Raw genomic sequence first — 17,272 nt, 5'->3', positions numbered from 1 at the left:
TCTCTCTCTCTCTCTCTCTCTCTCTCTCTGTCTCTCTCTCTCTCTCTGTGTGTGTGTGTGTGTCTCTCCCTTCTTCACTATACCTCACATGATGTACCATGGAGATGTCATAATTTGCCTCAAAGGGAGACAGAGTCTTCTACAGTTTATCTCTCCCCAATTTTCTCCAAGGCCTTGTTTTCTAGAAAGAGGGGAAACATGAGGTTGGGGTCTGACCATCGGCTACTCTTCTTTCCTGAGAGAGATATGGTATCAAGTTAGAAATATATCTATCTGCTCCCTCTGGATTGGAAACAACTCTGTTCCTCAGGGTTTTTAATCTCTTCGAGCCAGAAGTTATACTGACCTTCAGAACTTCCAATTCCTCTAGATTAAAAGTTCTCTTCTCTGTCCATAAAGTATGGCCCAGAAATGGCTATATAGGCAATAGAGTTGCCACATAGCATCTGACCTTGCTTCCAGCGCTAAGATGGGGTATCTGACGATCTCTTTCTGACCAGTTTCCAGGCCCCCTTACTGTTTCTGACATGATAACTCCCAAAGCTGCTTTTGCTTTTGTCACCACTATTTGGTTCCACCACTGGTGTTTCTTCCACATGGGTTGTAGTCCAGGCTCCTCTTCCATTTCTCAAATCTCTCTTTCTGACTTCCTTTGTTGTATTGGACTAGAAGATCTTACTCTGATCTTTTGTTGTTTCTACCACTCCAGAGTTTGATTTGAGACTGGGAGAGCTGGTGAGTACTTTTCTACTCTACTATCTTGACTCTATCTCTCCTTATTCACTTTCAGTTATTTTGCAACCATTTTTTTAATGTTTTATTGCAGTGATTTTGAATATTATTTTATTTCCTTTACTTATATATTTCTGTGATAATTCAGTTATATTTTTTGCATGATTCTCTTTATTCATCATATTTATAATGTCTTCTCAATAAGGATTATTTTATTGTATTTATATAGTACAAATGGCTTAGTCAGTGCCCAATAAATTGACATCTACTTTAAGATATAGTGTTTAAATAAATCATAGCCTTTTCTCTCAAGGTCTTTTCAGTTTATTATAGAAATGAAACATATTTAGAAAATAATACATGAGATATCACAATTTGTCATTATAAATGAGATACCTATTCATGTTTTAATAGTGAAGTATATTTTAAATCCTATGAGACATGAAGTAATTGAAATCACCAATATGTGACCTTACTATTTTTCTCACTACTCACCAATTTTAGACTTCAATTTCCTCTTAACAATGTTTGTTCTATCCTCCTTAGTTTAAAGATAATTTCCCTCACTAAAGGAGAGAGAAGCAACTCTTTATTCCATGTTTTGTTTTCCATTTAAATACTTTTCTTCTGTCATAAAATTTCACTGGTCACATACTTTTCTCAGCACCTGGATCATTTAATTTCTATCCTTTTTTGTATTTTTATATGGATAAAACTGATGGCCCATGAAGACTTAGTTCTCTACATTCTGTGATGAATTCAGAGGTATCTGTCACTGTCTAAACTCTGTAATGGAAAAAGCAGATGTTGGTATTTTCTTACACCATAGCAAGAATGATACATAATCTTGTGGTCAAGACAGCTACAGGAAAAACCTGACAGTTTGATTGAATTCAGGCATTTATAATGGATATTATGCCAAGAAAAGAAAGGAGCAAATAGTTTGATTTGAACCTTAACTCTTCCAGGTCAGAAAATCATCAATGATAAAAAAGTTCATACAGTTTAAAATATTAATTTAGTATAATATTAGGAAATACAAATGATTGTTTGCAAAAATGAATCCATGGGGGGAAGGGAAGGGGAGTCAAGATGGTGGAGAAGCAGAACCTCCCTGCTGCTCCAGCTTCCACCTTCCCCAATCCATGTAAAAAGGGGACTCTAAACAAACATTGGAACTTCAGAACCCACAAAATAACACAGTGAAGCTAACCTCCCGCTGAGGACAGCCCGGCAGCTGGCAGGAATAGGCGCTCTGGGAGCTGAGCCCAGCCCCATGCTGAGGCTTTAGCCCCAGGGCGGGCCTGACCAAACACCAGACAGAGGGACTCCAGATCACCAACAGCTGTGGCCATTTCCAGATTTACCAACACATAGATGCCAAGGACAAATTGAGAGGTCAGTGCAGTCTGGACTTTGGGACCCAGTAATTGGGAGCGCATGGCTTTTGCTCCCAGGGCAAGAAGCCGCTGAGATGCCGGCAAAGCCAGCCAGTGCCTCATGGCAGCTTCAGCTCCTGTCTTGCAGAGTGTAGGGGGACCAAGTGACCAGTCTAATGGGTATTTGTTCTTGCTTCAACCTGCTTGGAAGTAGATTGCAGTCTAGGGTGGAGGTTCTGGGGTGTGTGTCCAGCTTGCCAGAGCATGTGGAGAGGGCACCCATCTAATACCTCCAGCAGCTGAGAAAACCCCAGCATTTGGGATGAAAGCTCCCCTGTCTGGTGGCAGAGTCCTACTGTGGCAAAAAGCCCAGGGGTCAAGGGACTGAGGGGTGACATGACCAGGCAAAGGAAACAAAGCAGACAGAATATTCCAACGTTACACTCCTATTTTGGGGACAAAAAGGAACAATGCATGGAACAGGAGGAAGAGAGTGAAGTCAGAACTTCTGCACCAAAAGCTTCAAAGGAAAATATGAGCTGGTTACAGGCCATAGAGGCCCTTAAGAAGCAGATAAGAGAAGCTGAGGAAAAATTGGGAAGAGAAATGAGAACAATGCAAGAAAATTACAAAATGAGAGTCAACAGCCTCACTGAGGAAAATAATACCTTAAAAAATAGACTAACTCAAATGACAAAAGAGGCTCAAAAAGGCAATGAGGAGAAAAATGCCTTAAAAATCTGAATTGTCCAGATGGAGAAAGAATCTCAAAAGCTCAATGAGGATAATCATTGCTTCAGAATTAGAATGGAGCAAATGGAAGCTAGTGACTTCATGAGAAATCAAGATGCTGTTAAATCCAAACAAATGAAAGAATAGAAGGCAATGTAAAATATCTCATGGGAAAAACCACTGACCTGGAAAATAGATCCAGGAGAGAGAATTTTAAAATTATTGGACTACCTGAAAGCCATGAATAAGAACCTAGAAATCAACCTCCAGGAAGTTCTCAAAGAAAAATGCCCTGATGTGTTAGAACGAGAGGGCAAAATAGAGGTTTAAAGAATCCACTGATCACCTCCTGAAAAAGATCCCAAAAAGAAAACTCCTAGGAATATTATAGTCAGGTTCTGGAATTCCCAGATTAAGGAGAGAACATTACAAGTAGCCAGGAAGAAACAATTTGAGTATTGTGGAAACACAATCAGGATAACCCAGGATCTGAGGTCAAAGGAGCTGGGATTAAAACCAAGAGTCACCCACCCAGTAAAACTGAGTATCATGTTTCAGGGGAAAATATGGTCATTCAGTGGAATAGAGGACTTTCAAGCATTCTTGCTGAAAAAACCAGAGTGGAATAGAAAATTTCACATTCAGATACAGGAAGCAAGAGAACCATGAGAAGATAAACAGGAAAAAGATATCATAAGGAACTTATAAAAATTGAAATATTAACATTCCTACATGGAAAAACAATAATTCTAACTTATGAAACTTTTCTCAGTAGTTGAAGGGAATAGAAATATGTATGAGGCTATATGGGCATATATATACATATGTGAATGTGTGCATATATGTTTACAGGTATACATAGATAGAAGAAACAGAACCAATTTAACAGGAAGGGATGATACTAAAAAGGTGAAATTAAGAGGTGAGAGAGGAATATAATGAGAGGAGATGGGAGAGACCAAATGGGGTAAATTATCACATAGAAGAGGCAAGGGAAAATGCTTACAATGGAGGGGAAGAATAAGCAAAAGGGAATGGGTCAACCTAATTCCCATTGAATTTGGTTTGAGGAGGGAAAGAAATACACACTAAATAGGGTATCTCACTCTCTAGGAGAGTAGGCGGGTAGGGGAATGAGAGGAGGGTATAATGGAAGGGAGGGCAGGCTGGCGGGGGGAGGGAAGTTGGATGCACCTGCTTTTGAAAATGGACTGGATCAGGGTGAAGAATAGAACAAGTGGGATGTGGGATGGGAGGGAGGGAAATATAGTCAGTCTTTTACAACAGATCTACTATGTTATTGTTTTGCATTAGCCACACATGTACGACCTATACTGAACTGCTTATCTTCCCAGTAAGGGTGGGTGTCAAGGGAGGAAGGGAATGTATCTGGAATTGAAAGTTTTAAAATAAAATACTCAAATATAAAAAAAGAAACTAATCCATCATCTTTGTTTCGGATTTGATTGAAAATCTGGATGGAAATGGTGGATTACAAAGGAATTGAAATATAAAATATTACAAAACAAAAATAAGCATCATAGCATTCCAATTTTGGCTAACTTTGTTTACCCTAGTGCCCTGGTCATGTTCACTATTCCAGTGATATAAAACCCATAAATGCATCAACTCTCTACTCATCCAAGATTGGGGAGTCCTATAATAATAGCTAGCCTTTATATAAAGATTTAAATTTTAATTAATTTATAAGTTTTATTTCAAGTTTGGGGAAGTAATTTATTGCCTAAAGTGAATGGGAGCTGGGAAAGTTAAACACAACCATAATCAACAAACAGCCTTTGCCTGCTAGGATCTTCATGATTTTAAAACATGAATATTTCCATGTATGGGTAAATATTTCACTCTTCTCCCATATAACATTATCACAGAAGATCCATGAAGCTATATAAAATTATTGCATCAATCAAAATTATAAAATGGTACAAACAGGTCTTTAATATATTTAGGAATATTATTGCCTGAAGGAAAATGAAACCACATGGGTAATATCTTGTAATTATGTGAAAGAATAGATGTGCTTCCTTGCCTGTGTGTAGCGGTTTCTAGCAAAACATTTCACTTGAAATTCACATATTCCAGGAGAATGCCAGTGGAATACTGTCTTGATACTCCTGAAAAGGGATTGCCCTTGGCAGTGGGAAGATCAAATCTCACCCTCTGACTCTTGCCCTTACTAGGTGACAATGATGTGAACTTCAAAAGGCAATTAGATCTGGAGTTGCTATTTGCACAAATAGCTGAATTCACTAGAGCAGGTAATAGTTTTTCTCTAGTAGAAATGACTGACAGGAGTTCATCAGAAGCTGAAACTAAAGAGATATTCGGAAGAAAGGTTGCTTCAAGACTGTACAGGGGTATTGACTTTCTAAGAATATCAAATAGCTCTACCTAAAGGTAAATTCATGAAAGCTCTATGAGGGGAGAAAAGGACTTCCCAGTACTGAGAAATTGACCATTGATTGTATGTTCTTCTTAATTTTAAAGTCACTTCTCCCAGAGATCTTGTATGTACAAGGGGACACTGTGTCCTAGAGTTAGGGGAGATGTTTCTCTACCAAATTTAATTGCCATGTTTGCTTATGAAATCCTTTCCGTAAGGTAATTATCTCTAGCTGATCACAAATGGGGAGTACAACAATGTGGAGGGCAAGGCATGTACTAGAAACTCCAAATCTAAATTTTAAGTCAATTTCAGTAGAAGTCATGTGTATCTCTTAAATAATCAGTTAAGAAATGGGAGTGTTAAGGTCAGTGTCCCTATTACTGATAATAATAATGAAATAATAATTAATAATAATAATGTTTTCTCTTGATCCCATTTCTTGGGCACCGTATAAGCCCTTTCTAATACATTTATAATCTCTCTCTCTCTCTCTTCTCACACGCACACACACACACACACACACACACACACACACACATTCCCCTCCAGGTGCAGCACTGGCTCCTACATAAATGTGATAGCATCAGGATTTTCATGATGCAATTTCATTTGGACCTCAGTTTCCCTGAAGAATCTTCCTGGTCTTTGGGTAAAACCTTTCCCAGTCTCTTGTAATCTGGGTCTTTCAGAGTTGGGAGATCCTTGAGATCATACAAGTCACTATACCCTGAATGATTTACTGAACAGATGCATTTATAGGGGACAAGTGAAGCTGTGTCCGGAGAAGCTACGTGCAACTATATCTTTGTTTTAGAGTTTTGCTATATTAAGGAAATGTGAATTTCCTTTGCTAAATGTCCAGTGACTTGCAAGTGCCAGATTTTGTTCTAACATCATTTTTTTTTGTTTTGTTTTTTAAACAATCAGGGTTAAGTAACTTGCTTAAGGCTACACAGCCAGTTATTTCTGGGTGTGGTGTTAAGTATCTGAGACCAGATTTGATCCCCAGGTCATCCTGACACTGGAGCCGGTGCTCTTACTTGCTGAGCCATCTGGCCGCCACTCTAACATCAGTTTTAATTTGAAAGGGTACTGACGTTACATTTGCAACTCCAGTGACAAGGCATGTCGTAATTTCCCACATCCTGGTTCATAATGCCTCACTGTATTTGGATCACAATTGCTTATGTATATATTTATATATTTATGTATTGTCTACACATGATAGTCTTTAAGTTCATTAAGGACAGAGAGGGTATTTCTTTTTTCAACTTTTACATGCCCAGTGATTATTTTCTCTTCTTCTCATCAATCCAGGTGCTGAAATATAAGGAAAAAAACCTCCCAGTTATGGACAAAAACATAAAAGTACATATGCATATATAATCTAAATATACAGCAGGAATTGTGGATGTGGTATTATGAGCAGGAATGGGGGGAGGTGATGGGAATATTTAAAAATTTCCTAAAGCAGAGATTAGGAGAAAGTGCATTCTAGGAATGGGGAAATAACTCATATAAAACTATAGAAATAGGAAATGGCTCACCATGACAAAAAACTGGAAGAACAGTTTGATTAGCCCATAGTAAAACATGTTAGGGAATTAAAATATGTAAATGAAGTCACATATGTGAAGGGAAATAATACCAAAAAAATTAGAAAGAGGGGTTGGAGTGAAGTTGTTAAGGGCATTAAATAGCAAACACAGGAGTTTATATTTCATTCTAAAGGAAATGGAGATTACTTAGAATTTAGCAAGTCAAGGACTGTCATGATCAATTTGATTCAGGGTCTCTTCAGTAGTTGTGTGGAGCGTGGGTTAGAGAAGCTTGGGTCATGAATAACAAGAGGATATAGCAAGTAAAGTCAAGTTAGCAAAAGTTTATTAACTATGTTTCAGACAGATATTGTGCTAAGCACTGGGAAGAGAAATATAATCAGAAATAAAAACAATCCTTTTCCCTCAAGGAGCTTACATTCTATTGTAGGAAGAAAACACATGGTTGTTGGTTGTTTTTTGTCCTTTCTTGAAGAGAACCAAAATGACAGAACTATGTTAGAGAGAAGTCATAGTGCACCTGACTATGGTGGATCAGACTAATACAAACTCAGAAGGCTCCACCACAGGTTGGGCATAAATAGCCTGTGTGAACATTTGGGGTGGATTCTCTAAATTACCATATCTCTCATTTCTTTTGAACTATTTTAATTCTGCTTTGCTCTAAGAGCACAGAACCTTTTCTGATAAGGTTACACTGTGCTGGGTATTTCTGTGCCAGTGTCTCCCATATCACAGAATCAATTCCAGAGTTCATAAGAGAGACTTTGAGAGTGTCCTTCTATTTCTTTTTCTGACCACCATATGAGTAATTTCCCTTTGTGAGTTCTCCATAACATAGTAATTTTGGCAAGCATATATTTGGCATTTTAACAGTGTGGCCAGCCAATCAGAATTGTGCTTTCTGCAATAGAGTTTGAATGCCTGGCAATTTAGTTTGAGAAAGAATCTGAGTGTCTGGTATCTTATCCTGCTAGGTGATATTCAGAATCTTCCAAAGACAATTCCAATAGAAAGGATTCATTTTCCTGGCATGGCATTGGTATACTAAACAGATTTCACAGGCACACAGCAAAGAGGTCTGAAGAATGATGCTGTAGGCCTTTAGTTTGGTAGTCAGTCTAGTTCCTCTTCTCTCCCACATTTTTGTTTGGAGTCTCCTAAACACTGAGTTAGCTATGGCAATGCATGTGTCATCCTCATTATCAATATGTACATCCATGGAAAGTATATTACCAAGGTGAGTGAACTTATCCACATTATTCAAAACTTCTTCAATTGCTGTAAATAATCATTTCACATATGAATGATGAAGTGTTGGCTAGTGGAGCACCTGTGTTTTCTTGTTTTTAATTTTTACACCAAAATTAGCACAGACAGTAAAGAATCGATCCATACTTTATTGCATCTCAGCTTTAGAGTCTAAGTACACATTCCACTTTAGTCTTGGCTTGTAGCCTTTTTAAATTGAAGTATTTAACAACAGTGCAGTAACTGACCTTGATGTCAAGTTTGTCCTCATTCAAGGCATTGACAACATGGCTGAGAACATCATGCTAAAAAGCACTGGGGCAAGAACACGGCTGTGTTTCACTCTGTTGGTAACTGGGCAAACATTAGAGTATCATCCATTGTCCAGAACATTTTCTCACAGAAACAGCAGGTGTTTACATGCACTCAACCACAACTACATCCATCCAGCATTAGGATCACAATACTCAACCAATCTACTCAGCACCACCAGGATGCCCAAGCAGGATGTGGACACCAAAACAATAGAAGGGACTTTTCCAAAGTAGGCACCTGCACAGTAATAATAAAGAACTGACCTAGAGTGAACTTCTCCAAACAGCCAAATTTTGATATGATTTTCCATAAGACTTCACAAATGAAGTATCAAAGGCCTTACTCAGTTCTGCAAATGTCATGTACAGACCTCTCTTCTGCTCCTGGCATTTCTCCTGGAGTTTTCAGGCAGTGAACACCATATTGACCATTCCTTGCCCCTTTCTGAAGCTACACTGGCTCTCAACTAGATAACTATCTTCCAGGTGAAGGATCAGGCTATTAATAAAGACTCTGGCAAGAATCTTGCCACCAATGACTAAGAGAGAGACTCCCATGTGATTATCACAGGACAATCTATATACAGGTGGACAATGGAGGCATCCTTGAACTTCTGAGGGATAACCTCTTCTTGCCATATAACCCAGAAAATTTCAGTCAGCTTCTGTATGAGCAATGGACACCCTACCTTGTAAATATCAACTGGAATAGAATCAGCACCAGGTGCTTTGCCACACAAAAGGAACCTAATGTCATTCAAAATTTCTTCTTTAGTTGGAACTTCAGTTAGGGAATGATTAAGTTCAACTTGAGGTAAATGGTCAGTAGCTTTGATGTAATCCTAATAAAGCTGCTCCCACTCCCAATATTCCAACTTTCTTATAGTCCCCACTGAAGAGTAGGCCCACTGCCTCTTCATAGCCACCCCCATTCATTATCCTAAATTATTCATATATGCTTCACTGCTAAATAGAACAGGTATGTCCATCAAATCATATTTCTCACAGAATAGCAGTAATGTCCCTGTGATAGGATTCCAGTCACTTCCTCTAGCTAGCCATTTCTCCTAGACCCATTCCACATTTTCCCACAGAAATAGCAGTATGCTGATGTACTCAACCACAACTACATCCATCCAGCATTAGGATCACAATACTCAACCAATCTACTCGGCACCACCAGGATAACCAAGCAGGATGTGGAGCCTAAAACAAAAGAAGGGACTTTTCCTAAGCGGGCACCTTTGCAGTAATAATAAAGAACTGACCTAGAGTGAACTTGTGACTTATTATAATATCATTATCATACATACATATACCTCCAATGCGTTTTTCTGTATGCATTGTGATAATCATGTGCACAGTTCCATTGTGACTTGGACGCTTCCCCTATTACCTAATCCCTTAACAAACTCCTCCTGCCTTTTTAACATTCATAATTTCTGTTATGTAATTGCATCTTTACCCTATAAAAAACGATCTTGCTTTCTCTGGAGCTGCTGGTTCCTCTTGGAGCTTAGCTTACTTTGTGAAAAGTGCAAATCTCAATAAATGCCTATACTTGGATTAGAAGTGGTCTGATTGAATTCTTTGAGACAGTTCTACCACAATTTGTCATAAAACTGCAGCAGATTTTGGCATCCCTGGGTGAGAAGAGCCCAAACCACAACAGTTTTTGGTGTCCCTGGGTGGGCAGCAACAATTTCAGCATTGATTGATGATATTCTGTTGAGAAGACTATGGAAGTGGACAGTGCATCTCTTCAGGATCACTAATCAATTTGACTCCATCATGACTGAATAGTTGAGATGCGCCTTTTGTCTTTAGCCCACAAAAATAGCCTTCAGGGCATCATAAAAGTGCTTTGCATTATTACTATCAGCATGAAAGTGAATTTCATCTGCCTTCTTATTCAGCCAAGAATCCTACATCTCCCTAAGCTTCATATGTACTTACTTTTTAGGGAATTAAATTTTGCCTTCTTATAGATGAATGAACTATCCTGCCGATAAACCCTTTGGAGTTCTCATTTTTCATTTATCACCTTCTGAATTTCCCTGTCATTTTCATCAAACCAGTCTAGATCTTTGTGAATGTTCTGACCCAGAAGAGCAAATGAAGTTCTGTACACCAAATCTCTGAAAGTTTCCCACCCCTTTTCTGTTTCACCTTTGCCAACCATGTATTGGCTCAATTTTCCCTTGAATTTAGCAACAAACTGTTCCTGCTTAAAGAACTCTAATCTGTAGATATTCTTCTGGCAGTTATTTTGTCCTGAGGGTGCCACTTTTGTTGAATGTGAATATTTAACTTAGAGAGGATGTCTGATCAGTCCATCACTCTTCACCATACATTGCCTTTGTCACTTTCACAATCTGTCTGTCTCTTCTCCTTACAATCACAAAAACTATTAAATGTCAATGTTTGTTATGAGGATGTATTCATGAAGTTTTCTTGCATTTAGGTGAATGGAAAACAGTGTTAGTGATGAGGTCATGAGATGCACAAGTCTTCAGTAGTAAATGACTATTGCTGTTGCTGTTTCCAACTTCATTCCTCCCAAGGACTCCTTGCTATGTCTGTTAGTCTGAGATTACACTAGCATTAAAATCACCTAAAATTTTAATCTTGTCCTCTTTTGGCACATTGAAGATAAGGGTCTCTATGTCTTCATAGCATTTTTCTTTGATCTCATCAGAGTTAATCATGGTGGGAGCATAGGCACTGATGTTAGTGGCATGGCATTTTCCTGCAATTTGCAATTATATTGTCACGAGTCTGTCATTCACTCCTTCTGGTAGACATACAAGCTTGGTGATTAGATTAGTTTTTATTGCAAAACGTACACCAACTTCACAGTACTCCCTTTCACTGGATTCACTCCAGCAAAATATATATCTATTTCTGACTTCAGTAAGCTGGCCTTCATTTGTCAGTCCTGTTTTACTGAGGACTGCTATTTGGATGTGATACCTGTTAGGTTCCCTTAGAACAAGAGCTGTTCATCTTTCAATTCTGCTGGATTTTGTGTTGTTTATAAGCATGCTGACATTCTATGTAGTGACAATGTGTGGAATCAAATTTGCAGAAGATTTTGTACATTTTTTAAATGTTTTGACTTGAAAGTGGAATCTTGCTTGCTGTGGTAATCAGGTCAGGGCTGGGTAAGCAAAGAATTTCTAGGTCACCTTTTCTAGCCCCTTCCTCCCACCAGGAGGTGAGCAGTTAGATGCTTAAAAGGCTGCTCAGACACTCAGGGGGCTGCTGAATCTCACTGTTGTTTCTAGTGAGAGGATGACCCTATGACCTGTGCCACTTGTGTGCAGGGTTTTAACTATCAGTGTATCCACATCTGCTGTTTCATCACTTGCCTACTGCCATGGAACTTTGAGATAGGTAAAAATGGTCAAATGATATGAGTAAAGTCTTTTGACTTATGTGTAAATTGGATTTAACTGAGAGAGAATTGCAGGAAGACATAAACCTCACTGTAATGGCAAGCAAACAAGGACTTAGAATCTTATTTCAGGTGAGTCTTGCCCATGATTATATCAAGACTTTGTTAAGAAATAAAACTTGTGAAACCCACAGTGGGAGGGAATTGCCAAAGAAAGGAACAGGAAGGACATGAGAGGTGGATGGAACATGGAGGAGCTAATGACCAGATAAAAAAGCTGAGCACAAGCTGGAAGAGGGCAGAATTGAGAAGGGAACACTTGTGGTAACAGCAATGAGAAGGAGAAAACTTTTGTTATCCTGGCACTCTGTTTGTATGTTCTGTCTGTGTTGATTTGTGTTTGTAATACTTTGTACAGAAACTCTGGGACCTTACTGGAAGCTCTAAAAGAGGATTTTCTTGTTTTCTTTTTACAGAAGTCCTGGAGGAGGATTTTGGTCATCCTGGGACTATACTGAGGATTTGTGTCGAGTTCTCAGACTTTGTTGCTGGGTTTGTGTTGATTTCACAGGCAAGAAGTGAATTGATGATGGTTCCTGCAATGTTTATGAATGTTCTTTTGTCTCTGTTAAGCTTTGTCTTCCCAGAAACAGAAACTGTGAAGGACTTGAAGTGGACTGGACACTGTGAGCTTCAATAAGGAATGGGAACTGGATGAGAAACTGGATGAAGAGCTGGTTGAGGAGCTGAATGAGGAGCTGAGAGCTTCCTACCTTTGAATACAGGTGACAATTGAGTAAATTCAGGCAAAAGCTGGCACCATGGAAGAGGAACCATGGAATCTGATAGCCAGCCTCAAGATGAAAAGACCTCTCCTTGGGTACTTAGTGCTGACTGAGAAGATCATGATTTACTGTTGCCTAGGGGTGGGAGAACTTTGTTCTTAAGAACATCCTTTTGAGGATGACTTAGTTAAGGATGATTTGAAACTAATCTCCAATCAAGAAGAAAGAAGACTTTTTGACTGACAGATTAAAACAATGTGACCTAGGGGTGGAGAACTTTGACTTTTGTACTTTATGTCCCTTAAGGCGGATTGCTCCTTAAGGATGATTGAGTGAAAGACTTACTGAATATTTAAAACTATGTGGCCACTTTGGTAAAAACTATGTGGCCACTTTAGTGATGAGTTTTTATGTTACAACATTGTGAATGCTGTACCTTGGTTTCTGTGAATGTTTTGTCTTAGTTTATTGCTGAATAAATAGAGAGTTCACTATAATATGTGATCAGAACCTTAAAGCTATTCATACCAGCAGTCCTCTGGAGAGTTGCTCATACTTGGCTTTGTACTCGCTCCCTCTTCCAGAGTCATCAACATGCAGTGGAAGGACAGAGTCAAGACAACTGGTGATGCCTCAAAATACAGTGGATAACCTGGGCATCTTTGATGTCTAACCAAACTTGCCTAAGTGTTCCATATCACCTACTTCATCTGAGGTCATGGTTATTGAAACAAATTGTTCTAATTTGCCATTTTACCAGTGGAAATACTCACATGCTTGAGATAGATACCACCCCCCACCTTAGCAATTGGCTTTAGAGCCCTCAGTTACCATCAACCTGTTTTATCCCATCTCCCAAAATAGTTTACCTGGATGTGGTCATTGTGCATGAGAGGGGAAGGTGCACAAACAACTGGAGGGGACCCCTGTAGGAAGTGGTAAGATTGTGAAGACTTTTAAATAATACCCATATTCATATACTAAAAGGAATATGGATCTAGCCAACTCCAAGTTGGTTAACCTGGAAGATGGGAAGAAAAGTGGTATCCTTGAAAGAAATGAGAAAGGTCAGAGAAGGGGTGGATGTTAGGGGAAAATGATGAGTTCATTATCATATATGTTGATGTAAAATGTGGTGCATGAAATGCAAAATATACAATAGGATGTTGGTTATATAAGATGGGATCTAAGGGAAAAGACTAAGTCTGGATATATAGGTCTTGGACTAAACTACATAAAAATGATAGTTGAGCTTGCCAAAGTTAATAAGGTCAAGAAGAGATTATTTCTTTAATAAAAGAAAGCACTAGACAGTGCCATGGAGCATACCCACAATTTAGAGTAAAATATTGATGATGATTCCACTAAAGAGATTAAGTAGTCCCCAAATAATAGGAAAATCAAGATATAGATAGATAGACAGATAAATAGATATGTTTATATCTATCTATCTATCTATAACTATATCTATATATCTACAGAGATATAGGTATAGGTATAGATATATATTTATCATAACTCCAAGAGAATAGAGTATCAAGGTACAGATGATGGTCAACTATTTTAAATGCTATAGAGAAGTGAGCAAGCATAAAGACAGAAAAAACACATTAGATTTTCCAAATAAATTACTATCTGTGAAGTTCTGGGTCACATGAGCAACAGGCATTTTGTATCTATAACCTCTCCCACCTTCTCCAAAAAGAAATTATGTGCCAAAGATAAAACAACTGCAACTGCCTGCCTGGCATAGAGCATAAAGAATAAAAAAAGTTCAAAATATGTAAGATCGATATTCACTGAAACAGCTAACTCAATATCCCTCCTCCAACCTCCATGCTACCAACAGTGAGGCTACACTAACAGACTCAAGAAAATTTTGAAAAAGAGAAGCAAAACATGATAGACTTACATGAAAATACATTCTTACACCATGGCCTCTGTTCCCTCTTTCCAGTGTCTTAGACACCCCAGCTCCAGGCTGTGGAAGAATCCTTGGACCTTAATAGCTAGCTTGGCCACAGCCCTTTAGGAGCAAAAGCCTTCTGGGGACTGCAACCAACAACCACCAATGATACAAAGCTATGAACTACCATCACCAGGGAAAACAGGCTCTGAACTTCTGGTGCCAGCAAATTCTGCACTGCCAGTACCTGTAGGCTCTGAATAGTGCCTAGCTAAAGAAATAAGGAACAAAGAGAGTGGAGCAGATCACCGGGAAAGCTGCATCTGGGCAGCTAGGAAACACTCAACTAACCCTGAGGGAAGTGTACATCATCTGCCTGGAACCAGTTCTGACCACTCAAAAGTCAGTTGGGGTAGAGATTTAGGCCACTTATCTGTGAATTGCTCAGTGTGGAAAAAGGCAGAAGTGCTTTAAAATTCAGTCTCCAAGGAAATCACAATCAGAGGGGAGTGAGGGAAAAGTGAACAATTAAAAGGGGACAAAAAAAAGATTATTTTCATTTAAGATTTTAATCATCTAAGATTCCAGGAATTAAAAAATTTCAAAGACCTTGAACACAAACCTAAGTCAACAGGAAAATAAAACAGTAATAACAGAAGGACATATAGCTTGCAGATTTAGTAAATGAGTTAAAATAAATATTGAAGAAAAAAAGGAAAATTACTAATATTTAAAGCAGAGGATGCTGTGAAAGTTGAGAACACCCTGGGGTGTTCTTGGTCTCCAAAGCTCTGCAGCTCCAGAGTCATCACACCATGCAGGGAAGCAATGATGGTTTGGATGATGGTTAGAGAGACCCTTGCAGATTCTCAGTCTTTCCCTCAATACCTGCTCCAATGAAGGTCAGACTGGTCATGATACTAGACTTTCCTCCAAGGCCTTGAGGGAAATTCTGGTGAAGAAGCAGCCCTGAGCCTTCAGCAGAAAGTCCAGGCATGCCGCCTGGGGCCACTTAGCCTGCCTAAACACTGGTCTACTCTATGCACACACGTTGGTGGGGGCTAGGAGATACAACAGGGACATGCAATCCAGAAGTAGGTTTCAAGGTCAACAGCAGGGAAGGAGGTCAAAGAGATTCTTCCAGAGCGAGCATCATCATCCCATGGACATCCCACTGGATACAGGGGAAGGCTCTTGGCCCCATTTACTTCCAATTCAACAGAAGGCTGCCAATTCCTAACTCGCTAAAAATAAGAGCTTTCTCTGTCCTCAGAACAGTGAGGACTGTTGAGATGTCAAGTCTCTTGGCAAAGGCATACCAGCCCCTGCCAGCTCCCCTGGATTTAAATACACTGACTGCCACAATCCATGGCAAACAGAAGGTCAAGAGTGGGCCTACTGTTCCCCAGGACAAGAAAAGCAATGCTTTACAAGGAGAGGGGTCTAGCTGTTCACACAACCCTAAATGGAAAACATCCTTGGTGTAAATGAGAGGTGATGAGTAGCACTGACAAAGGCTGATCAAACCATTTTAAGACAAAAGGGGGCAAGGAAACATCTAGGAACAAAAGAAGGAAAAGAGAAACCCTTCTAGGTCTGACCATGGAGTCAAAGGCTGCAAGAATGAAGGTGTCCCCTAGCCTGTGCCCTAGCAGGGAACCTGTCTCCCAACTCTCAGACAGACATTGTAAACACAGAAAAGTATTTGCAAATAGTTAGAAAAGCAAATTGAAACCCATTCTTGAATATTCTCATGTGTTGAGTTCTTGAAGTCTAGACAAGATACTCACTTTTCACTATTTCTGTGCACTATAGGGCAAAGATTAAAAGGAAGAGACTTAAAGATTTTTTTTTCTATTTTCTAATTATTTTCTACTGGGTGTGGAGATGAGGGATCAATAGAACACTTACCCAATTTGCTCTCCACTGTACACCCAAAGCATGCGTAAACACACAAAAACCCTCAAAGCTGCACCAATACTTCATATTTTGACCAAAAGAGTAGATCCTGGAAGAAGCGCAAAATGCAAAATCAACTGAGAGAAAAATGCTGAACAAACAGAGTCATCGATATACAAAATATTTATATTGCTAACTATATTATTAACAGGTGACGTTCTCTGCAACTGTACAGTTCTGAAGTCTCCTGCTCCTTCCCCCAACCTAGTCCATGCCGGTCGCCACGAATCATCTTACTCTAGTTGGCTTCATTCTTTGATGCTTCGTCAAATTTTCTACGAGATCTGGCAGGTCGTCATCCTCTTTGTCAATGTCTTCAGGTTTGTGGGTTTTGCTATCCAACACTTGCTTTGGGAACTGTTCAGCTAACTTCCTAACACTCCTTAAACTGTCAGCGCCAAGCTGGCTTAATATTCCAGGAAGCATTTCTGTTATTGGCTTGGCTTCTGCAGGGCCAGTGATTACAAAGTTGTTGGCGGAGAGGGAAGCCTGGACTTTGGGGCTGTTGAAATGAATAACTGTCCCATCATGTATAATCATTTTCACCTCTTCAATACCAGCAATATTATTCACAGCCATTTTTTTTCTTTTGAGAGAACTCTGAAGTTTCTTGTCGTCTGCTGGGGCCTTTCTATGTACCACCTTCTTTTTTCTGTGCGCTGTGCCCTTGCCCTCCTATCCGGACCTGAGCCTGAAGTTTGGCTAATTTCTCTTGAATCGTGCTGCTGGTGCATCAGGAGAGGAGGCGGGGGCTTCCTCCGATGGCAACACGCAGAGGCAGCCCAACCTTCTATTTTATGAGGTAGAGGATCCACAGAGGTTATACACTACACATGTTTTAACAACTTCTTAAT

General features: G+C 39.3%; 1 pseudogene; it reads right to left on the bottom strand.

Annotated features, from left to right (window-relative positions):
* Positions 1-16,656: 16,656 nt before the first annotated feature.
* LOC138148938 (transcription factor BTF3 homolog 4 pseudogene) lies at positions 16,657-16,958 on the bottom strand (annotated as a pseudogene).
* Between the last annotated feature and the right edge of the window lie 314 nt (positions 16,959-17,272).

The sequence above is a fragment of the Petaurus breviceps genome, unplaced genomic scaffold (genome assembly GCF_028583685.1).
Source record: "Petaurus breviceps papuanus isolate PSGF00001 unplaced genomic scaffold, PetGlider_PUasm1.0 90842, whole genome shotgun sequence".
Taxonomy (NCBI): domain Eukaryota; kingdom Metazoa; phylum Chordata; class Mammalia; order Diprotodontia; family Petauridae; genus Petaurus; species Petaurus breviceps.
This window is presented reverse-complemented; position numbering and strand designations above follow the sequence as displayed.